Below are 25,344 nucleotides of genomic sequence, written 5' to 3'. Positions count from 1 at the left end.
TCTCAAGATAAGAAACATGCAGTGTGTACTGAGAATGCTCAGCTGCAGAGTGGAATTGAAACACTGCAAGGTTTTTCCTCCTGGCAGGGAGGAGAACAAGTACAAAGTTGGGAGGGTATAATTAAAACTCTTCAGTCTGTTGTATAATATGTAAACTAGGAAATATTTCCTAGGGACTATAAAATACCAGTGGTTACTATATATAGCTACATACCACAGAACTGTAGAATCATTTGGATTGGAAGGGACCCAAAAAATCATTTCATTCCCACCCTTCTGCCATGGGAAGGGTCACCTTGCAGTAGACCAGGTTGCTTATCCAACCTGGCCTTGAATGCTTCCAGGAGTGGGGCAGCCACAACTCAGAGCAACCTTTTCCAGTCCCTCACCACCCTCACAGTAAAGGATTTCTTCCTGATATCTAAACTAAACCTGCCCTCTTCCACTTTAAAGCCATTAACCTTGTCCTGTTACTACGTGCTCCTGCTAAAACCTCTCTCTCAAGTTCTCTTGGAGGACTCCTTTGTACAGGAAGGCTGCTGTAAGGTGTCTCTGGAGCTTTCTTTTCTTCAGGGTAAACAACCTCAACTCTCTCAGCCTGTCTTCACAGGAGATTTGCTTGGCCATTCTCTGGACTCACTCCAAGAAGTCCACATCCTTCTTATTTTGAGGCCCCCAGAGCTGGATGCAGCACTCCAGCTGGGATCTCAGAAAGGTGCAGTAGAATCACCTCCCTTGCCCTACTGGTCATGCTGTTTTTAATACAGCCCAGGATGCAGTTGGCCTTCTGGGCTGTGAGTGCACATTAACAGCCTGTGCCCAGCTTTTCATCTACCAGCACCCCCAAGTCCTTCCCTGCAGGGAGAGAGGACTCTCAAACAATTCTCTGCCCAGTCTATATTTGTGCTTGGGATTGTCCTGACCCTCCTGCAGGAGCACCCACTTGGCCTTTGCACAGTCCCACCTCTCAAGCTTGCCCAGGCCCCTCTGGATGGCAATCCCTTCCCTCCAGTTGATGGCACCACACAGCTTGGTGTCATTGGCAAACTTGCTGAGGGCGCCTTGATCCTGCTGTCCATGTCACTGACAAAATGTCCAGCAGTGCTGGTCCCTGTGCTGACCCTGAGGAAGGCCACTCCTCACTGGCTTCCACTGGGACATTGAACCATTGACCACAACTCTCACAGTGTGACTATGCAGAAAATTTCTTATCCATCGAGTGGTTCCTATGTCGAATCCATGTTGTTCAGGACAGTGTCAAATGTCTAAGTAGATGATGTCAGTTGCTCTTCCCTACATACATAGTTTTGAAATAAAATAGTGGTTTTCTCACTGCTAAGATATAGTACTGATCAATTATCCACCAATTTACCCCAGGATAGTTGGTATGTTGTTAATTTCTTTGTTTAATTTTTGCTTTATAAGCACAAAATCTGAAGTAATCTGTGTGGGTTGCTTTCTGAGACCTCCAGTTTAACTGATTTCTCCCTTCCATTGCCAGAACAATAAGACATATCTTTTTCCTTAGTTGTCTCAACCTCTCACAATCACAGAGTGAGATCTTATCAAGCACTCTGCTTTTGTTTTCGTGGGTGTTTGGTCTGATTAGAAGAAGGTTTGGAATGCATTTCTTTAAGAATGCGATAGAGATAAAGAAATTTGCATTCAGTGAGGTCAGTGTTACTATAGGACATTGCTAGAAAATGATGGGTAAGAAGCTAAGGAGAGGATCAAGGAAAGTTGAAAGATTTGTGTAAGACAGGCATTAACGTTTCCAATAAACTGAGAATTGTAAGTATATTTCCTGGATCTGTGTTCCTCCACCTATATAGCCAGAACATAAACTTCACAGACCAATTTCTAGGAGAATGGAATTCTTTCCAAAGGACATTATTTTCTGGAAAACACATTCTCTTTTTCAAAGTGCACCTTCTGGCTGTACTTGACCTGAAGAACTTGTCTGGCCAGAACATGACTTTCTTTTACATTGGCATTAGTTCAACCCCCTTTTTTTTCTGTACCAGTTCTGTTTCTGTGGGCCTGCAGGAACATAGTTGTTGCCTGGTTCCCGTTTATTAGTGGCAAAATAGCCGTTTCAAGAAATTTAAATCAAGACCTTTCTTCTTACTCCTTGCTAGAATACTTGTCCAAAAAGGTTGTAACTTAAAGGGAAAATGAAATGCCTGGGTTGAAAGTAAATAATTAAATCACAGGTAAAACTGAAGATGCTATAGCTCTTTGCTTAGCCTCTTCATCTTCCTGCAAAAACAATGATTTTGTCTACATTGTGACTCGTCAGTGGAAAATAATAGGAATTGTATTTTCTATTCTATTTTGATATGAGCTGGTGATCACCTTAAGAACAGCATTCATAAATTACTCTATGTACTTGAGAGCAGCAATTCTTTTTTCCATGCAAAATGCCTATACTGTATATTGTATTGCTGGATTGCCTGGACTTGTAGGAAAGCTGGTTTTCCAGATGGTGTTTGTGAAAAGTTCTGAGCCATAAGTATAAATGAATCAAGCAACACTACAAAGAAGGGAAATAGCATAAAATCTTTCATTTCTACTCAGAGAAGTCATTTATCCAGCGCTGACTGTATCGTCATTGTGCATGGGTAGTGTGCAGTGAGTGAGTATCCCTGTTGTGCATGGATGAGTATCCCCATCATGCTTTCTAGGCATGGATTTACTCAAGGGTCAGGAGCCTGTTGCCCGTTTCCCCTCCCTTCTCCCTGTACTGCTGCCGCAGGAGCACTTGCTGCTCAGATCATGTGAGGCTTGCACTGTTCTCCTACCTAATACTGCTTGCAGCTGCATGCAGCCTTTCATGTTTGCTTCAGCTTGGAGTTGTGGGTCTGCTGGGAAGGAAATCCAGCCACGAGACTTTTTAAGTAGTGGTTTGATCTTTGTCAATGAGATCGATTCAATTTAGACACATTCCCTTGAGAGGTCAGATCTGGACTGGAATATGTTTAGGGCTGTCAGAACGCTGTAAGCAGGAAAGGCAGACATTGCAGCCATCAAGGGTTTGATTCCAGCAGAGAGTCTTGTAAATGGGGATGTTTAATAGACCGTGGAGAAGTTAAAAGGAAGGATTAGACAACTGGTGGGGTCAAGTACACTTAAGTAATCATAAATGCATAGGGTGGTGCTGTAATTAAAAATGCTCCTGGACTCCCTCAGTTGGCCTCGGAGCATGCCTACTACAGGCAGAGCTTTGGTTCCCAGGGGCTTCTGTAATTGTCCAAATCATATGAAAGCTTTAAAACTTATACTTAATGTTAAACTTTTAAAAAAACAGGATGGGAGAAAATGCACCAATGTTTCATATTGAAACATAATCATCTTGAATAAACAATTTAACCACACTGTACTCCGAAGTATAAGTATTCGTGATAGCTGTTTGCAAAGCAAATGTTTGCACAAAAAAATTTCAATTCTGACTTTAGCATGTTAAAAGATAACTATTCTCTGTGAGTATTTTTGTTAAACATGTCACCCAGAGCCTTGATAAATGTTTATTAGATGCACTTTGATACTAAATGTCTGTATAAAGCATAAACAACTTTTTTTTTTAAATAAAAGGGCATTTTTTTATTGAAAAAATGTTTCTTGACTATTTTTGCTATCTTTAGCAAACACACAAGAGTTGTGCAACTCCATTAAATGCTTAGAATAATATTCCCTATGCACACTTTGTTTGTTAAATTCAAAGAGTGTTTTCTTACACACCAGGCCAGAATCACATGACGGAATTTAAACTGATTGCTTTAGGCTTTCATTCTCTTTGATTACTTATTTGGGTCAGACATTTAGAAAGAAGATAAATATCATATAAAAAATATTGACCTTCTCCTTGAAAACACATTTTTGAACAACTTTGAGAGCTGCTGCTCTGTGCTTTGTTATGTGCTTCTTAGTAAGTTCAATTTCAGATTTAGTTGTATTTTTTGAGCAACAGGAATTTGATAAATGCCCTTCTCATAGCATTGATGGAAATGTATGAGCCTGAGGTCTGTAACTGCTGGCAAGAAAGATGAGGTAGGAAAGGGCAGCCTGCTAATAAAAGGATTATTCAGAATATGATACTTATGCGACCCAAAATAGCACTTCTGTTTCTGTCATATTATATTTCTTGAAGTTGGCATATGAAAATTCAGCTGTGACCCTGGCTTCTTAAAAACCCTTTTTGCATGAAAAGTGACCTTTCTTCCTTAAATTTCCTGACCTCTCTTGGTCCTTATGCCAATTTCAGCCGTGTGGAAAGGAAGAAACTAGCTTATCCTGCCACTTTAGCTAAGGTTTTCAGGAAACTGAAGCAAGGGCAGGGTCTGGAGTTTATGTGAAAACTGATGGAGCTACACTGGAACCTGCTTAGCAACAGTTAAACTGATGAGGATTAGCTAAATTTTTAAATACTAAAAATCTTTTATATAATATTTAAAAATAACTTTTTATACCATAGGCAAAAGTAAAAATACAAAGATTGCCTTGGAATACCAGTGAAGTTCTTCATAGAAGCAGCAGGGTCTGAGGAGCATTTTAGAGGGAGGTGGTGGAGTTGCCCTCCCAGAGTCTTTTCAAGCAGCATCTTCAGGTGTTCTGGACAAACAGCTGTTAGGCCATTGGTCTAGACAGAAAGTTTTGATAACTCTTGACAACTCTTTTGTCAGATGTTGATACTGACATTTCAGTTTTTTTAGCTTGAAGCTCTCAGTTGATTTGTGAAAATCCAGAATCCTGCCTTTCTTTGTGTATAAAGAAGACCAGTATTTCTTGCCAGTACAATACGCAGAAAGTGTTTATTCCTTTATTCTGTCCCTGAAGGGGATACATTGTCTTAGTACTGTACATTTTGAGATTGGGCAAAGCATGAAAGCAAAATCATGAGGAGCTGTATTTCTGCCTTGTTCTTAGTAAGATAATAGGGAGTCTCACAGGGGATAAACGTAAGCTGCTTTGTTACTTATTTTCTTAACATTATTTTTTATGTTTTGCCCTTTCTGAAAGGTGCAGGCAGGCAAACAGAAAACTGCCTTTCCTCTTCAGTTATTTTGCATGAAAGGAACAGCACATTCCCCTTGTGCCTTTCCAGTTCTACACAGATACTTCTGAGTTTGTACAGCACTGCAAGGACTTGCTCCAAGATGATAATTTCAGGTAACTCATTCAGAGTAGTGATTTTTTTGTGCAAAAGAAGATCCATCCTCTGCCAGTGGCGCTCTGTTCCCTGCTAGGAGGCAGCTGCAGGGCTGCTCTTTGCCCAGGGGTCATGGAGGGGGTGAGTCTGCGCAGGAGCAGGCTGGTTGGAACCTGGGGCAGACCAGGGAACCACACTGGGCAGCAGGAAGGCTGGAGCTGCCATCCTCTCCAGCAGGGCTGAGCCCTTTCCTCACAGAAACAAAGCTGCTGTTTCACCCCAGGCACTGCTGGAGAATGGGTCACCAAGACTGGTCCCACTGCAGTGTCTTGCTGGCTGAGGAAACTGTGCATCATGAGGTCTCAAGGCAAATATTCAGGCAAGGGTTAAATGGCTGGACAGCTTGCCCACTAGAAAACAGGGTCTTTTTTTCCATCGTCACTTCCCAGTCTTGGATATACAGTCTCTAGTTACTGGAGGGATTCAGAGCTGGCACAGGCAGCCTCTTAAGCATTAGGCTGCCCCTGTGTGCTTGGCACCAAATTCAGACAATTTTGAGAACATTTCAGACCTTCTGGAGGGTGGTGGGTTTTTTTTGTTTTGATTTTTTTTGCTTTTGTTTTGTTTTAGATTTTTTTTTCTATTTTTTTATCCCTTTCCATAAGAAAGCAGTTCTATTTTTAGGACTTGGCCTAAAATCTTGAACCCAGTGGTTTTACTGTTGTTGTTTTTCCTCTCTTCAGTCAAACTGAAGTGGTTCTGGCTGATCTGACTAGCAAATCTGCTGTGTCTCTTAAAGTTACACTCGAGAAGATTTTTTGATTGCACGGGTGTGTATGTTTGCATGGAAAGTTTCTCTCAATTTCCTGGAATAAAAGGAGTCTTAACTTCTTCCAAATCTATACTCCATGCTTGTAAATGTCTCTGTAAAACTGGTTTTGTGGAACATTGTGAAGGACGCTGGCCTAAAAATATGATATGCTACTAAATTGAATTTTATACTTGAAGTTTTTCTCCCCAGTCTCTTCTGTTCTCTCTTGCTGCAGCTGTTTCAATGGATAATGTTTGTCTTTAACATGCAGAGATAACAGAATATCCCATTTTTATCACCTGTGGAAAATCAGACATCATAACAAACTGATGACCAGAGCAGTGACTGAAGGAGTGATAAGTATTCCTGTCACCTCTCTCTCAGTGTACAGCACACACATAGACCCTGCTCACCCAAGTTAGCTTTTGGATGAGAGGGAATACTGCTTCCTCTGCATGGTGCTGTGCTTCAACTAATCAGATTTTCCATCTGTGCTGGTTGCAGGGCAGGGCTCAGGGGATTAAGGGTGATATGAAAAGCTACCCCTTTTCTTCCTCTGTGCAGTGTTTAAGTTGCCACTTGCACTCACTTTGTCTGAGAGCATCTGTCCTTCTGTTGCACAGGATGTCTGAGCAGGCAGGAGGGCACATGCCTGTTACTGGCTGGTTTGGGAGCTTTCCAAAGGAATGGGATTTCTCACAGTTTTGGAGGACCAGAGGGAGTAGCAGTCAGCCACTTCCCATGGAACCACAGATGTCAACTAGGCCACTGTACACTGTGCTGAGGTCATTTTTCCAAAACATGGCTGGACACCTCTGCTTTGTGCTATAATTTAGGCAGTTTTTCTACAGACTGAGACTTTGACTTGAAGGGAGGACAGCACCTTCCAATAACACTGAGTACAACACATGATGCCTTGAGGGTGGAGTTAAAAATCTGTGCCTGTCCTCAAAGTTTCCCCATTTGCTGCTGGAGAACTCTTTGCTCAGATTCTCAGCAGTGCATGGAGTGGATTCCCCGTAGCCATCTCCAGAATCACCAGGCTGGGTGCTGTTTTTCCAAACATATTCTTGCATCCCACCTTTGGATCACTTTCTGGGTGTAGACTTTTGCTTTTACTAATGAGCATAGACTTTGGATCTTCCTTGCAAAACTTGAAAGCATTCAAAAGATCCCAGGCCTTTTTAAAAAAGATTTGAGGGCTGTCATCAAAACCATAATAAATTGCCAAACCATTTTCAAAAGTTTCCAAATGTAAGTGTAGCTCCAGGTCTTAAATCCTATGGGGGAAAAAAAGCATTTATATGAAGTTTAACATTTCCTGGGTCTGAAATACTCTTATTCTTTCTGCCTCTGTCCCTGGCTTCTAGATGTGTGAAGCTTAAAACTAGCCATACTAACCCTTGATTTCCATTTTGCTTTTCTTAAGCAGTTATGTCATTTTTTCCTTATATCATATTAAAATTAATGAACATTCAAGCACCATTTAAGTACACCATGTTGTACTTACTTTTTCACTTTTTTTGCCAGCACTTTAATAATGCAATGTTCACCTAGTAGAGGCAGATCATTATATGCTAAAAAGTACATTTTTCAAAGGAGCAGAGGCATTTGCTTCAGTTTCCTAGGCAAATTCTCACACAAGTAATTACATTCTGCCTACTGCATTCCTCTGCCACTTCAATTGGATATGGTGTTCCTCCTTAGTTTTTTCCCTACACTTTTGCATAGCATTATCGACTACTGTTAAATATTTGCTGTCCACCATCCCAGCAGTGACTTCGTATATGAAGGCAGTGATTGAAGTAAGACACCAGATAAACAAAATTAGGAGCATATTCTCATGGAATTTACCATCCAAAATACTTGTTAATCCAAATCTTCCAGATGAAGGTGTTTTTAACCCTGACGAGGAAGTACAATAACTTATGACATTAATCAGCAATATAATTAGCTGATTAATGTCATAAGCTGGTTGCTTTGAAACGAGGAATATTTTGTGGTGACTTTGGTACAGCAATATAGGAGGGTCCCTGTGGGCCATGTGTACTGGTACCTCAAACTGTGACCACTGTTTTACAACAGAAGTTACATTGGTGAGTGAATTTCAGCGTGTTTGCTGTAAGCAGAGGAAGAGAATGATCAGCACTATCCAACCCACAGGCAAAATCTGGAGAAGGAGAGGTGAGCACTCCTTTCTTGGTATGCTCACAGTAGCTATGAGTTCAGGTATGAATTGAAACAGCCTGAGACATGTTCACTAGATAATTCCAGGAAACTTTCCACTACTTCTTCATAATCAGAGCATTCCAGAGCTCCCTGACAGAAGTAAGTCCCCTCACATTTCAGCACATTTATTCAGTAGTGGCAGAGCTGGGACATGTGAGGCTAGTATTAGAATACTAACTTTAGCTTTTCTTTGACCCCCCATGTTACAGAAAAAAATATCCCTTAATTTGCATGCTCCTTTTCCTTGCAACTCTTGGCCTTTAACACATTCAGTGTAGTGAACCAAAACCACTGCTACTTGCTTCCCCTGAAATTATATCAGTTTATGTGATTTCACCCTGGACATACTCTATATGTCACTGGGAGGGATACCAGACCCAGTGATCACATAGATCTTGGGTCAAGGCTGGGGCTGTGCTGCACTCCAGGCTCACCTGCTGGCTGGCTGCACAGGGGCTGAGGTCAGGGTGGACTGGGGAAAGCCACCCTCCATAACCTGAAGTGACAAAACTTGGTGACCAAGACACACCAAAGCCTTTGAGAAGGAGGAGAGTTTTTGTGGGAAGAGAAGGAAAGCAAGGCAAGGCAAGGCAAGAATAATTTCTTCTGGGAGCTGTCGTTACGGAGGAACTGCTAAATATGTCAAGAATTTACAGTTCAGATGCAGGAAATTCAGCTGACCAAATCTAAATGTGACCTGATATGGCTACTGGAAAACTAAAATAATGAAGTATCTGACCTTATTCTGTGTGTTTCCTATAGTGGAATTTTCTTTGATAACTGAAATGCAGTGGTGTGTTGTCATTTGGTTGAGCAGTAATAGCACAAGTGGGAAGCAGTGGAAAAGCTTGCATTGAGTTGAGAACCGTAGCCTTTGATCCTGTCTTTATTCCCCTATCAGTCTTCAGGTTTGTTCAGTATCTGGCTTGTTTTGATTGATATGTAATGCCATTATGCTCCCGGATTTATGTTTCATTGATGTAAGTGGTTATTGTTAGTCCATGCCAGGAAAGAAAGAGTGGCAGCCATTGGCCTGCACTTCCATAACAGAGTCAGCCAAAGAAGGGAGGTGAGGGTTCCTCTGGGGTAGAGGAAGGAAGGGACTCTAAGTTTGGACCATCCATCCTTTGAAAGGAAATGGGATTCTAATTTAATTGCCTCTAAATACTAAAGTCTTCTTGTTACCAGCCAACAGATGGTGGATGCTCACAGATCCTCCAGCCCTCCTGGTCGTTTTCCTTCCTTTTTTTCATTTTTCCTGAAGGAGATGCCAGAATTTATGTCACCTCAATACAGTAAGAACTTCAGAAATAAACTCAAGCAACAGTTTTTGAACACAGAACTGTAAGACAGCATATTTTTGTGAAGTGCATATTGAGTTCAGAATTGTTTATGACTTAGTTTACTTAATCTCTTCAATTTGCATATATATTCTGCTACTTTGAACTGTGCAAAGCAAATATCCTGCTTCTTGGAACATTTTGGCATACTTAGATGATAAGGAAAAACAAGGAAAAGATATCATGAAGAAATATTTTTTGGTTTTTTGCAATGCACAACTTTACACAGCAAACATTCTAAGTGTGTAAAGCTTAGAAGCTTGCTGAACTTCCTCTGCATGTTCCCAGTGTTTTAACATTCCTTTTAAGATGTTTGCCTTAATGGATTTCACAGATGTATTGCTTTATAATTATCTCATGTATCATATATCAAATGTCTTTTGAAATGTCCCATAATTACCATTGTCTCTAGCTTGACAAACACCAGAAAAGCGATACTATTTGTTTCATGACAGAAGGTTGTTTTGATCAAGAAACCAAGGACAGATCTAATTTTTTGTTGTTGTTTTAGGATTTAGTGCTCCTGAAAAGAACATTCACTCTTTTGGGCACCGAAGTGTGCATATTTTTTTATCCTTTTTAATGCCTATTTTTTCCTGGTGGACTTACCCTGTTCTTTGTTTCATGGTATTTTTGCATACATAGAGACAGAGACTGGTAATCTTTCATAAAATTTGAAATCTAGCAGGAGCAGGAGTGAGTTCTGCACTCTGCAAGTTTTTTTTTGTTTCCTTCCTGGAGGAAACCTCTAACAGTGAGGTATTTAAACCTTTTCCACATCCCTAAGGCTGTGCATCCCATAGGCACTGCCCATTGCAACAAACCAGAAGATTTGTCATTCTCCTGATGTTGCACTAGGAGTGGAAAAGTTAACAAAGGTGTGTTTAGAACAGAAGAACATAGTATAAGTCTGTAAAACCCCATTCCTACAAGGCAACAGTGATGGTGTGATGAGCATTGTGATTATCAGAAAGAAGCACAAAGCTGCTCCCCCAGTGACACCAGCACGAGCCCAAAGTGATAGCAGTAGCTGGTCAGAAGGCATGAAGCTTGTGCCACAGCAGCTATGGGCGAGGATACTGAGTTGTCGAGTGCTGGGAGCATCCATGGCTCAGTTGCAGCTGTCAGACCTCATGAGGGGAAATAGGAAAGTTGGAGAGCGAGAGGAGATGCTGAGGAGGACCTCCAGGGATGGCTGGTTAACCTCACTAGGCCTCTACCACATTCTTCACCTTCTCACAGTGCTACAACATGAGGGAAATAAAAATTTTGCTGCTTTACTAGCAAAGATTGAGAATCACTGGATTGGAGCTCAAGAGGGGAAAGAAAGAAGTATCTTAAAAAGTGAAATCTGTAAATATTTTTCCTGTCAGTATAACATTTCTTCTTTTGAGAGAGAAAAGTCAAACCCAGAGGTTTCAGGAGTAAGAGAAAAGGCCACTCAGGTTTCCAGGTCAGGCTTGGGTCTCCTGTTCTGCGTGTTCTCTCTGCTTGGTCTCCAGCTCCCCTGTTGGGAGCCAGGAAGGGCAGAGCATGGCCAACAGGCCAGGTTCTTCTGATCACAGCTGTCCCTCTGTGTGCTTGCCTGGTGTGTGGCCCTTGCTAATGCCGGCTGAAATGTTCTCCTTGTTTTTATAGAATTGTCAAATAGTTTGGGTTGGAAGGGACCTTTAAAGGTCGTCTAGTTCCAACCCCCCTGCCATAAGCAGAGACAATTTCAGCTAGATTATGTTGCTCAGAGCCCCATCCAGCCTGACCTTGAATGCTTCCAGGGATGGGGCAACCACCACCTCACCGGGAAGTCTGTGTTTTCCAGTGTTTTACCACCCTCATCATAAGAGAATTTCTTCCCTATATCTACTCTGAATTCACCCTCTTTTAATTTGAAATCATTACCCATTGTCCTATCACTACAGACCTACCAAAAATCTGTGCCCACGTTTCTTGTTTACACCCTTTAGGTACTGGAAAGCAGCAACAATGTTTCCCCAGAGTCTTCTCTTCCCCAGGCTGAACAGCCCCAATTCTCTTCACAGGAGAGGTACTCCAGCCCTCTGATCATCTTTATGGTCTTCCTCTGGGCTTGGCTCAATATATTTCCTGTGCTGAAGACTTCAGAGCTGGATGCAGTACTCCAGGTAGAGTCTCATCAGAATGGAGCAGAGGGCCAGAGTCACCTCTCTTGACCTGCTGGCCATGCTCACATTTTAAATTTTTTTTAGCAATGAGCACTTCCCCTTTGTGCAAATAGGGGCCACACGGATAGTTTGGTCATTCTTCTGGTTTTAGTAGGGTTCTTCAGGGGTTTGGACCACGCATATGCTTTACCACAAGATTTATAAGGGCTCCTGTTTCACTGTCATCTCCTGGGTGCATGTGAATGTTTCAGGGGCAGGCATCTGTCTGTCTGTGTGCACACCTGGATAACTGGGTGCAGCTATATGGCCATCAGCTGAAGGTCTGCAACACTGCCCTTGCATTTGGCTCAGCTTTCAAGAGCTTATTTGACTGCTGGGTGTCCTGGCATGGTGGATGCAAGGCCAACCCACTCAGGGAGGGTTACATGGGAAGTGCCAAGCACCATTACCACATGGATTTTCTCAAGGCAAGAGAGATCTTCTCCTGGCCCAACAAACCTCCTACAGGCTTTTACCCCAATCTCATTGTACAAAGTTGCTCTTGTATGGCAGTTCAAGACCATAGTCCCCTTGCTGTTGTCTGAGCTTTTCAGTCCACATGAGCCACGAGTTTCTTTCTGATCCCCTTTGACAGACATGTAGAGACATATCTTGTAGTGGATCGCTTTTCCCAAGAGATTGTTCTCCTAAATATGCCACATTACAATCTAAAAATCCAGATGGGCCAAGATTTTCTCAGACGTACTGACTATCAGATCTAAGAAAGTGAATTGACTTGATAATCGAATGAAAATCTTGTTGTATTTTTAAAAAATCAGTTTACAAAATGGAGACCGTTGAGCAGGGAGGGAGGGGAGAATTAAGTTTAGAACTTAATTCCTCCACACTCAACAGGCTCATTTACAGGAAGAATACAACAAATCTCTTGTTTTTGCAGCACAAGGCCTTTATACAGGTAAACATGTTGAGAATGCTGCCTGTAGTGTTTGCCCAGCTAGACCATAAAGAATTCCTGGTAGCAGAAGGGATCTAGTGCCATTGCCCAGCCCTGGCAGCCTCTACTTTCCTCCTGCCTCTACCTGCCCTACTGCCAGGGAGGGAAACTGCCAGAGTTGTCCTATTCCTCTGAAACTCTCCAGCAGGTTTATTCTGAGTACAGACAGAGTGGTCTTCCATTTTGCAATTACAGAAACAAGAATATCCTGACAAGCTTTCTCACTTTCCTCCCTTCCCCACTGCCACCGCTTGGTATGACTGTAGGGAATATAAATGGAACAGGAAATTTGACCGCATCCAGGATCAATGTCATTAAAGACACATCTTATTTTAAAATCTAATTTTATATAACTGCTGTGTTATATAATATGCTTTTGTTTGTCGTCTTGATTTTTATCGAGGTAGTGTACATTCCCCTGGACCTTTTCATGAAGGAATGTTTATACCTGTGGGCAGGCACTAATGGCAGTGAAAGGCTTGCATTCATGGGAACAGCATTTAGCAATTCATGGTTGCCAAGGTAAGCAACAAAGGCATGCCCTCTGCCACTCCACTGCCTCTAAAAGAAACAGTCTCTAAGGTAACAGGCTAGCACCCCTTGAGGCCAAAAATCTTTAGCTTTTTAGACAGAAAAACACACTAAATAATACCAAGAAAAGCATTTTTTTTTGTCAAGGAATTTTTTTCTTCACAACAGAGAAGGGGCTCAAAGTGTTCTATTTTTGGTTCTGCACAGGAATTTAATTCAGCTGCTGCCCAGTCTTTGTGCACTCAACACCCCTTTGACAGTTTGGTTTCGGGGGCACATAGGACTAATGAGCCAAGGCATGACTGCAGTTGGAGACTGGCGCCTCCCAGGCCTGTGACTGTTGTTCAAGTGAATAGGCAATTTCTCTGATTAGCTTGGAATTTGCAGCATTATCCAGATGGTTATTTGGCATGAGCCCTTTTTCCAGGATCACAGTCAATTTGAGAGATTGAATCACCTGAAGAAAAGGTCTGCAGAGACAGCAGTTGCTAGATGCTGCCTGTGATAGGATGGGAGAATGGGCTTCTCCTCGACTTCATCTTGCTCTGCAGCTGCTTGCCAACCTCTTTTATCTTACTGTAGCAAAAGGGAAGATGTAGGTGAGTCATCACATTTTCCTAGTGAGAGACATTAATTGGAAGAAGAAATAATTAATTGGGAGAAGAGTAAAGGGCTTCTTTTTAAAACTGAAGTCTAACAAAAAGTGAAATGCCAGATCACCTTTCTGCTTATGTTGGTGTGTCAGAGACTTGCTGCATGCTGAAGACAACTTGTTTTTGCAGGATATTCATATGACTCTAACATGGGTACAGTTTGCTGCATGTAGGGAAAAGAAAGTAAGCATTTTCTGGAATATTTTTCTTTCTAAATGACTCAAGTTATCGGAATTGCTTGACAATTGTAAAGCGGCAATTCATGGACTGTAACAGGATAATACAGGACCTGATGGGTGTAATATGTCTTTTTATACCTGATGCAGTTCCTGCAGTTCCTAGGGTCGTAACAAAGGTCTTAGAACTGTTCATGAAAGGAGAGATGTGTCCTAGAACCCTTTTGCAGTTTGTTCAACAGACTTGATGCTGATATTAATATGCTTTTACTCAGAACAGAGGCAGGTTGATAATCAGACCTAGCTGTATCTTCAGGTGTTCAACACATGCCTCACATTTCAGCCAATCTCTGTGAATAAGCTTCAAGTTGTTGAGATAATTTACAGCAGTGCAAGGGAAAGATGATTTGCCTACTTTCTACTCAGTCTGACAGAAAGGTTGCTGCCCTCACTGCATTCAAAGAAAGGACACACAACGCTGACAATTCAGTTTGTTTACTTTCATTTCATGTTCTATCAAGTAATTATGGTATAACTGTAGACTTTCCTATTATTTAAAGCAAAATAGCACAGAAAAGATTAAACAAGGAAGTGAATTGTGACATCAACCACCCCAGAAACACCAACAATGTGACAATTTGTTATTATGCAAAAGTTGCAAAGTTGAGGCCATGACACTAAGTATCCAGACACTCTTTTTAAGTTCAGCACCTTGTCATGTTCACATTTTGATGCAGCCCACATTCACATGCTGTCATGCAACAGAGGTCCTGTTCCATTTGAGGCATAGATTGACTGGTGCTCACTAAAGAAGAAACAATTTGATATTTGTTTATTGCACATCTTTATTCACATCTCAGATGCAAAAAAAGGAATTAAATGTCATCTAAGGTAGGATGGAGACATGTTGCTGTCTGAGCAATCTGTGCCTGTCTTCTGAGGAAGCAATATTTTAAGCTAGAGCTTAGTATGGTTAGCACATGCCCACAGCACTGAGCTGGGCAGTCATAGCTACTTCCAGCTAGAGCATGACCAAGTTGTGAAATGAGTTTGGTCAGGAAAACAAAGCACTGAATCTCTGTTTTCTTACACATTCCCAGGAATATCCCTATAGATTTGGCCGAAACATTTCAGAAACATTCATCTTGAGGAAGATATGCCATATGCAAAACTTCAATTTGACACAGTTTTAACTAACAGAATATAAGATCTTGAAAGCTGGTATTTGAAACAACAGTAGTAATAGGGATGTGCATTAGATTTATCATGAACTAGCAAATAATAAGAGAGATTAATTTACAAAACCCAGTTTTTCAAAGTTCTGGCTTCAGTTTATTTCCTTGAACTTAATGTTGATAGTTTTGTTGACTTCACAAAGTAAGTTAACATAGGAACTGCATTCTCTGTCTATAATTATGAAGCATTATTTTATATCTAAACTATCATTATTAGCTGAACAATCTAAACCCCTTTCCATCCCCCTCCCCCCCTGCCCAAAGAACCATTATGTTACTGTGAAAAGACAGAATCTTGGGAAAAATAAAGTAAAAATTGATTGCTCATACTTTGACAATATGGTTTATAAAGGTTGTTTTCCAACACTATAAAATACTTGCATTTCCCTGGGACAAAGATGAAAATATGTAACCACCATTTGCTTAACAGCTCTTAACTGTAGCTACAAAATAGATTTGTTTCATATGACCTAATTACCATCAGATTTGTCTCATATTTTTGATTTGTGCTTTAGCAGATCACAAGGCATAGTGTACACATGCATTTATATAGCATTCCTTTTCCAAAGGAATAACATGACATAACCTGACATCTTAGAGGCTGATCCAAAATTCAGCAAGCTCACGAGGAAGACTCCTAGCTAAGCTTCATTCTATCCCCCTTATGCTCTGAGCAGATCTTTTACCCCTAATTTACTACTAATATTTCAGTAGTTGCTCCCAGAGTAGGTACAGGGACCTAGTTAATGAGATTCTTTTTCATATTCAGGTTTTATTCCACCATTTAACACAAAGTTGACCGACAATGAGATTTCAAATAATCAGTGTTTTGTACAGCAGATGGCTACTGGAGCTTTTAGAATACTCTTCCTATAATATTTAAATTGAACTAGTGCCCAAATATTTTTGTCCCAAAGGTGGGAACTTCCAGTTCACTTTCAGTTTAGTTTCACATGCAGGAGAGCCTAGCCTCTTATGCAGACCTTATCTAAATAAGTCAAATGTCTTGATATTCAAGATTGGAGAGGAAGCTATTTGAATATAAGAATTCTAGGACAAGTTTCCAATATTTCTGGTCCCAGTTGCCACTACCACAGTTTTAGTTTTTATTTTGTAATATTGGCATTTATTTCCCTGTCTAACCCATATCTGGAAGAGAGGAAGTCCAAAACACTTGTAGAAAAAGACCAACATTTGTAAAAAAAGACCAACATTTGTAAAAAAAGACCAACATTTTAGGAAGTGAGGCAAGCTTTAGGCAGTAGTGACTCTAAGAATAAACAAAGACCTTTAATTTTGCTTCAACTACTTTTCCCTTCTTCACCTCAGCATTGGTCAGGAAATTTCAAGATATTGAAAGGCAGACCTCTTAGATGAACAAAGACACATATAATGATGTCTAATGGAATATGTATTAGCAAATGGAAAATAATGGTCAACTGTATTATCAAGGATAATGAATTTTATAGTGGTAGATACTCATGGGGAATGAGAGGAGCCCTTCTCTCTGACCAATGTATTTATGGATACACTGAGTTCTGTCTACTGAAGTGTTTCTGTGAAAATGCTCATCTAAGCCATGCTTTTTTTTTCCTTCTGTCTTAAAAATATTTAATGCATTTATAGATAAAAATATCATTAAATATTGTTTTTCTTTCAATCCTATGGGCTATGAGTATGGTTGATAAGTAGAAGCTAGTATCTTATCCCTGCTCACTATTGCCTTCCCAACCACAAATAACTTACCTCATTGTTATAAATGATTGTCACCTTGTGGTGCTTTCCTGCTATTTGGGCTTCTAAAGATCTCCCCACTTCTCTACATTAATATTTTACTGCAACTAGGACTGGTTTAGAGGTGATGATACATGAGCCAGGAAGGGCTCCTTATTTTCAAACCAAGAAAGAACTCAATGACCTGACAGCTAAAACCACCTTTTGCTTTTAAACTGAGGAAAAGTGATGGGAAGTCACTGAGAGACAGTAAATGTGAGCTACTTTTAAATTCCAACCTAGCTTTAAATGGTGCTTTGACAACACAAAGAAAACTATTTATTTTGGGACTTACAGGGCTTCTGCAGAGTTGGTGCAAATACAATGAAAATTGTAATGTTTACATAATTTATAAATAAAACAGTAAAGAAACCCAAGTCCCACCAGGATCACAAGTCAAAAAGGAGTAGGAACAAACAAGATAATTAATACATGGATTGGTTGATTTTTTTCCCTTAATAAACAATGAAGTCCTTGATATACTCATATATGCATGCAAAACACAGAGAAAATGAAAATGTTTATCGAGTTCCATTTCCCAAAATACTACAAACAGGAAACAGTCAAAGGTTTTACAGAAAGGGACTGGTTTCTTGGGTTCACAACTAGAGTTTCTTAAGAGACTGAGTTAGGTCCAAGAAAGGCACAAAACCACTCAGATAACATTTTCTAGAGATAAAATTATTCATAAAATACAGCCTTTCAGACAGAAACATAGTGTAAAACTACATGTAAGAAATTGTCCACATGAATATCTATGTATTCTTGCTCACTCACCCAAAACATAAAATCTTCACTAAAAAATGTGACCTCATTATCATATATAGTAGAAAGGTGACTCTTGTTAAATTGAAGTTGAAAAATATCAGCCTGAAGTGTTTGAGGATGCTGAGGGAATTACATATTTTGATTCTTAATTTTCCTCAAGATTATTTTTGACAGTTCACCCAACACTAATGGAGATGCTTCTAAGTTCTTTGGATTCAATGCAAAAGACACTTTCTTTTCCCCAGAATCTACTTCCTATAAAATGTAAATGTTTCCATTTCTAATCTTCAAAGTAAATTACAACCGATAAAGGGGTAATGCAAAAAGTTTCATTAGGCTTCTCTCCAGAGACACAGGATTAACAAAAGTCTATTTTCCTTGTATACATCCTAATGTATTTATGGTAATAGTATAATTACTTTTTTTTTTTTTAATACACTGGTGAGGGAGTCACCAAATATAGAGATAAAGCAAGATTTGAAAAGTGAAGATAATTTTAGTAGAATCAATAAGGTTTGATGTGGGATTTGAGAAAGCTGAAGTGAATGACCTGGAATGCTTATATTTCTTACACTTCCCACAATGTTGGCAGGAAATAATAAAACGCATTAAAAAATTCCACATGATTTTCATTAAATACCAGTAGAACTCAGGCATTCCATTTCTGCCTAACTTGAAAAAGGAAATATAAACTGTATCTTTCTTTATATAGTATATATAAGGCTGAAGAACACTTCCAGTCACTGAGAGCTATGCAGAATGAGAACATTCTTCTTTTTTTTCCTGCTGGTATTATATATTCTGCTTGAAGGAAGGCCTACTGGAAAGGCTTTGGAAAGGTGTATTTTGTTTTTCAGTGGACCACTACTACTCAGGGGGTTAGATAAGAGATGTAGATTCTGGAAGCGGCAGGCTGTGTGTCAAGAATCACAGATCAGACAGCGTGTGTTTATGCATTGATACATTTGCAGACTTTCATAAAAATGGGTATAAAGGCACCATTTCTAAGGCTAGTACCAACAGAATAGAGAAGATGATGAGACTTAGCTTGAAGTATTTGGCCTAGGAAGTTTGCAGAGTGTTTACCAGTTTTTTTACATCCTTATCAGTAAGTTTTCTAATATCGGCATGGAAAACTCATGACACTTAACTAAAAATTTTGCTTCTCTAGGCTTTATCAACAAATGCCTACTCCTGAGTATGTGTTTAGGCTTTACACCTGAGCTGATTTCCAAAAGCCCTGTGTGACTGCCTTTTCCCACTTTCAGTGCAGCCAGGGAAAACTTAAGTTTTAATACGTCTTTCACAAGGCTGATTTAAGGAATCTCCAGAAACCTGGTTTTGGGCACTGTTTCTCTAAATAATTTTTTTCACAACCCACCAGTAACTTCCTGATGAAGTGTGTACTTTGACACAGATCAAGACAATGTGGAAATCAATGGGACAGTTAGTACCAACTTTGCTGAGAATAGTCAGGCACTAGGAGTTTTGAAACCATCAGGCCAAGAGTGGCAGAGGTAGCTGAAGACCTGTCAGAACATTGTTCCTGGACTTCCAACTCCCTCTCACCAGAGCAGGTACCTAGACTTGCTTGCAGACTAATGACCAAGATTGGAATAACCTACTGGGATCAAACAAAAACTAAAGGCAGGAGCTCATTGTCACACCAAATTCTGATCAGCTCTTTTTTTAAATCTATGGAAAAATGAAAAGTTTTCATTTTTGTGTTGGTAAGGAGAATATTCTGAACCAGTCAACCTTTTGGAAACTTTCAGAAATCATGCAGAGCTCTTCAGCAGACAGGGATGTGCTCAGTTGTCATTTACAGGACCACCTATAGCTAATTAGGAAGAGGAGTTGAGAAGCTAGCTGTTAGTTAGAAATGTCAGAGGCTATGGATAAGTCTACACTGTAGTTCAGGTGCTAACCCTGCTTTCATACTCTGACCTCTGTTCATTTTCTCCCATGGAAACCAGAGGTTTGAGCTGCCCTTTGGAAGAAATCAAGTTTTCCCTAGGATGAAATCCACTAATTATTTTGGGGATAATTTATTTTCAGAAAACACTAGTTCAGCTTGTTTAGCTCTATGCAGTTTTTCTGTGTAATTCTAGCAAGGTCATTCTTTTGACTACCCCCTCACTAACTCATAACATGCTCCATGGTGCGCATTACTTACACATCAAGCTATAAAGACACCACTGCAGCAGGCTGAAATGTTCTGAAAGGTCACAAAATAAAATAATTATGTCTTAGGCTGTGGGGGCTTCCTGTGGACTCCAGGGGAGACAGTAGGTGAGCATAACCCTGAGTAGTATGGATGTGAGTCACCCTGTGCCACCTGGTGTAGGATTGCTCCCTGAGGGGAAGTCTAGTAATATGGCTGTAGCTATTGCCACGGAGATAAAATTGAGAGTTCCTTAGCCAGGGAAGGAAGAGAGGAATTTTAAAGGATCCTCAGATGAATTAGTAAGATCTTAAGAGAAAAAATATTTACAATCTATTCAGACAATCAAAGGGATGATGAATGAAAAGCACACCAGTTGCAAAGAAGCTCATTGTACTTCTGCCAATTCTTCATTGTAATATGCCTCAACCAGGCCCCAAATAGAGATGTGCTCTACCATAATTCCTGCATTCACTTACCATTGAAATATATTTATTGCTGGTGGTTAGCAGCCAGCCTTTGAAATGGTGCACTAAGTGCCTCATTTTTATATTATTTAGTCAGAAAAAGTCATAATTTAACTTTGTTTTGCAAGTATTCTGACAGACCAAGGAAGGCTTTCTTTATTTTGCTGTCCAGCGGTTGGGTGAGTCCCTTGTAGAACATTTGGCATCTGAACACTTGAGTGTTAAATGCAGCATCTTTTCTCCTTGAGCAGGGTGATGTGCACTGAAGGCTCAGCCCTCCTTCCTTCCCATATCCCAGATCCTTGGAGAGAGAAGAGGCAGAACAGTTCCTCAAGCCAGCATGAGGCTTTGCTTCAGAGACACTGTAGGAAGGACTGTGGCAGAAATGAAGAACAATTATTCTTTCTGTTGTTGAACCTTCTATTCAGGAAAAGACATGTACCAGGAGATGAAAGATCTTGAACTTTATGTGCGTCCAGCACATATGCCACCATCTTGGATATGCCACCAATTATAGGAAGCAACCTATGTGAAAATGAAGAATGTGCTACAAATGCGATGGTCTTTTTCAAGAATTTCTGCTTCCCAGAGAAATTTGACAATCCTGCTTCAGCATCAGCTGGAGTGTGGCAGGCAGTCTGGCCAGGAATATTGGCAGAAATGTGAAATCTCTTCAGTCCCATGCGTGGTCTTCTAGCAACCCATGTGGAGGCGATGTGGTGTTTGCAGGTAATGGTGCTTGGCAACCTGTCTGCCTCAGTCACATAGTCTGGAAGGAAAGGGGATTGGTTTGGGCAGGATTAGTGGGTGTACTCACTATTTTATTGACTTCTTTCTTAGCAATAGAGGTATAAGGAACTAAAGGATCTGTTGCAGTTACAGAAGAAATCATGTGCATTTGCTCTAAACTTATTTGGAGGCTATTTACATACAGCATTTGACCTGTATAAGAAGGGCAGTGCAAAAGAGAAAAATAGTTTTTTTGCATGCCTTCACTCCCAGGAGAGTACACAAGGAGAATCATGTCAGATTTCTTCTTGGTGCAATTGCTCTGCTTACTAGCTTGGAAAGTTTTTTTTGTTGTTGTTGTAATGGATAATATTGAAATGCTGAGACAGGAAAAAAAAAAGACTGAAACTGTTCCATAGGCTGTTATAGTCTTATAAATTTAATTCCTAAAGTAAATAAAGTATTGTGTTTGGCAGTTCTCTTTAGCTGTGATAGACATTTATAATTTTGAGTACAATGGATATTGTTAGCCATCATTTTACCTCCACAAAGCCCCTCCATTTACTAAAAGTCTGGTTGCAATAATGACCCTAAATTAATGATAATAAAAAACAATTCTACAACCACTCCCCAGTTTTGTTTTAATTGTAGAAATCTTAGTTTAATATGCAAAATTTTATTATAAGATCTTACAGCTTTTGTTCAGAAAGGCTTTTCTTCCTTTTTGAGCAACTAATTCCTTTGCAGAGTTCATGCATAAACACTTCTGTGTACTTCAAGATCTGCGAATGGGTTGTTTGTTTTTTTCACTACTACTACTATTAATTATTGTTATATTGTTTTATTTAATTTTATTTTTAGCTGCTCATGCTTCTACCTGTAAGTACTTCCAAAGTGAGTAAAGTTGCTGAGATGGGTATCTCATTCAGAGAAAGTAAGTAGACTTAAAATATGCATAGCTTGGTTCAATAATCATGGGACATTCTACATTGGCACAGCTTTCCTTGTGCCCTTTTCCTCACCTTTCTTCAACATATGCTGTGGCACATCCTGAAAGAGAAGTCTCCCACCACCACTCCCTTGATATTGATATAAAGGCAGCTTCACATCCACCCAGATTCTTCCCTTTCCTCAGTAACCATGAAAACACAACATCCATCTTTTCCTCTCTCTGACTGTGTCTTTGGACTTTGGTCCAGGGAAGAGTATGAGCTATAAATTGAAGTGAATTATACAGCTGGGTAAATAAAGTGGGACGAGAGGGAGAAAAAGGGAAATGTGTTTCCTATCACAGAGTTTAAAAAACAGACTTGGCACACAAGGGGAAAAAACAAAACAGGAAACAAGTTTCTACATATAAATTGGACTTTTTCACCCTCAAACTTTTTAGATAGCCCAGGAGTAATAAGTACGTGTGTTTCTTGGACCAGCAAAGCAAGCATTCCAACACTAAATGGCTTCCTGTTCAACACGTTCAAAGCCAGAGACTGTTTTTGGGGGTTGGTTAGAAATATGTGTGAAGTATGCACTTTTACTTCAGGCCAAATCAAATGTTTTCAATCTCCCTCCCATCCCCCTGCCCCCCAAAAAAAGAAAAAGAAAAAAAGTCAAAAAAGGAAAATGTGACCCAAGTTTTCTCTTTCACTAAGGAAGTTCAATGATTAGCCTCCAGTTAATGTGCAAATAGTCTCATTTCCCTGTAAAGTGACTTAAAAGGGAACTGGTCAATGTCATTCTACACTGGCATTTGATGCTGTTGAACTATAATGAGTAGGTGCATACAGGAGCTGAAGAACTTGGACCCATGCAAAGACAGGAAAACAGCAAATATTTTAGGGTGTGAAGTGTGTTACAGCATTTTCCCCCATTAGTGTCAAAGCTATAATTCACAAATTGTTGATCCATTTTCTTCTTCTACCACATCAGCCTCAAATATTATTTGGTACTACATTTTGCCCATAGATCTTGGGTTTTGTTTCCTTTCTTTTTTTAGGTTTACAAGATTTGATTACATGGTCAAAAGTCTAAGTAAGACACATGGGAAAAAACATGGAGCACCATATGCCATGGATGTGCCAATATGAGGGGGTTTTCTAGTTCCTCAGTGAAGCCACAGGGTACTTTTTGCAAAAGGAAAAACCAAAAAAAACCAAACCAAAACAAAAAACCAACACAAAAAACCAGCAAACCAGAAAAGTACACCTTTTCATTTTTCCTTACAGCTGGCAGGCAATAGGTATGTCTAACTAACCTAGACCTCAGTTTGTCCCTTTCTATAATTTCACTAATTACTGCTTCTAGCAACATATTTTCTGCCAACTCCAAGGAAACAGAAGCCATGTAAGTGGTAGCCAACTATTTTCTTTTAGTATTTTTCTCATTCCAGTGTTTTTGAGCAAACTCAGGTTCTAAACACTGTTCTGTTTCAATATTTGAAGAATGCTATGTACTGAGTACTCTCCAAGCTGGTATGCTGTTGTGAGGCATCAGTCTTGTCTGTTGCTCTCATCCCACCTCAAATGAACTGAGCTGCATACTTTGTTTTGGTTCTTTCCACCTGATTTTTATAAAAACCTAACCAGCCAAGAAAACAACTAATCCCCCTTTCTTTCCCCCACTGCTAGGTCCTTAAGAACATTTAGGTTTGGGTTTTCACTTGACAAAAATAAGTCCTAGGCAGAGTCTCATGTCTCACCTAAATCAGTAAAATTTGACTTGTGCTAATTTGCACCAGAATAAGCCAGGGTTTTGTTTAGGCCCTGCCAAATATAGTACTCTTTTCAGAGGTTCTGCTGAAGACAGAACTAACAAAGTTACTGGAAGTTAATGAATGCTAGATAGACTTCACTGACAACTCATCCCTGGGCCTCTGTGTACTTCAATATCCTACCATACTTGATATCCAGAGCTGTTCCTGGGAGTGAGGAGGACAGAGGAAGAAATGACTGGTAAAGGATAAGTTTTCCTCCTTGAAAGTCCAGCTTCCCCATGAAGAGTTGCAGGAATTCAGTTTCTACCGATTCTGTGGCAGCTGCTCAGTGAGGCTCTTCTGCTACTTCCCTGGAGCACTTAAATTCAATTTCAGTTCAACTCCATTGTCTTCTACCCTTCAGACTCCTTCCTTCCCAAAGAGCCATTTTCCCATATTCCCAAAATAAAACCACTGTGTTTGTTTGTTATTCTGAACCTTGCAACTTTCTTTCCCTGACCTTCACCTTTAACACTTTAGAGTCTCTCTTCTTGTTTCTTCTCATCTAATACCGTATTTCTATACACCAGTAATTCTCCTGGTGTGTTAAATCAGTCATTGGCAAATTAATATGAATTCGTAGGAGGGGAATGGGTTTAGGTATGTCCTATGGAAACTTCAGGATCCAAACTTTCTGTACAGTTGTGTTGGCCAAACCTCAGGCTCACAGCAATAATCAGTATCAACAGATTATAATGCAAGACCATACACTTTGGTATAATCAATATGTTTCTTGTAACTCAGCCCATTCTTCTAAAATTGAAACACAAACCTTTCATTTGCAACAAGAAAAAATAAAGATCTGAGAAATATTATGAAGAAGCACATGAATTTTATATCTGAGCTGTAACAGTTACTCCTGGGCTGCCCACATATACACTTTTGAGGGTGGACAAAAATAGAGCATGAAAAAGGGAAGGAAAAAAAAGAAATACAGAGAGAGAGAGAGAGAGGAAAGGAAAGCAGGAAGGCAGGCAGGCAGGCAGGCAGGCAGGAAGGCAGGCAGGAAGGAAGGAAGGAAGGAAGGAAAAGAAAGAAAGAAAGAAAGAAAGAAAGAAAGAAAGAAAGAAAGAAAGAAAGAGAAAAAGAATGTGGTCGAGAACAGAAGGCCAGCTAAAATTGGAAAAGAAAATGAATGCAAAAAAATATTTCAGGGAGAATTTATGGTAGTTTAAATCCCTCTTTCTTTTGCCAGGTAGAGAAATCCTAAGCCTGTTACATGATCTTAAACATCTTTCCAAGTGCTTCAGTGAATCACTGCCATTACCAATATGGGCAGAAATTTACTATATCAGCTTCCCAGACACTGAACACAGTGTTGGCAGAGCTGATAGGTATTAACTCAGTGAGTCAGATAGGGTGTTCTTTTTTTATCTTCAAGGCACACAGGAGCAGTTCCAGCCATGTTGCCCCTGCAGCTGCTGCCGAAATCTGGCTGGCC

At 40.0% G+C, this 25,344-nt stretch overlaps 1 long non-coding RNA gene across 1 annotated transcript; it reads left to right on the top strand.

The window, feature by feature from the left end:
- The first annotated feature begins 13,615 nt into the window (after window positions 1-13,615).
- Window positions 13,616-24,993, top strand: LOC139594414 (uncharacterized). The gene is made up of 3 exons (XR_011680634.1): window positions 13,616-13,788; window positions 20,677-21,154; window positions 22,016-24,993. It is a non-coding gene; the product is annotated as an uncharacterized lncRNA (long non-coding RNA).
- The last annotated feature ends 351 nt before the right edge of the window (window positions 24,994-25,344 follow it).

This window comes from Agelaius tricolor, unplaced genomic scaffold (assembly GCF_023055355.1).
Source record: "Agelaius tricolor isolate 1412-34295 unplaced genomic scaffold, bAgeTri1.0.p SCAF_1, whole genome shotgun sequence".
Lineage (NCBI taxonomy): Eukaryota > Metazoa > Chordata > Aves > Passeriformes > Icteridae > Agelaius > Agelaius tricolor.
The sequence above is the reverse complement of the archived record's forward strand: the minus strand, read 5'-3'. Positions and strand labels throughout refer to the sequence as shown.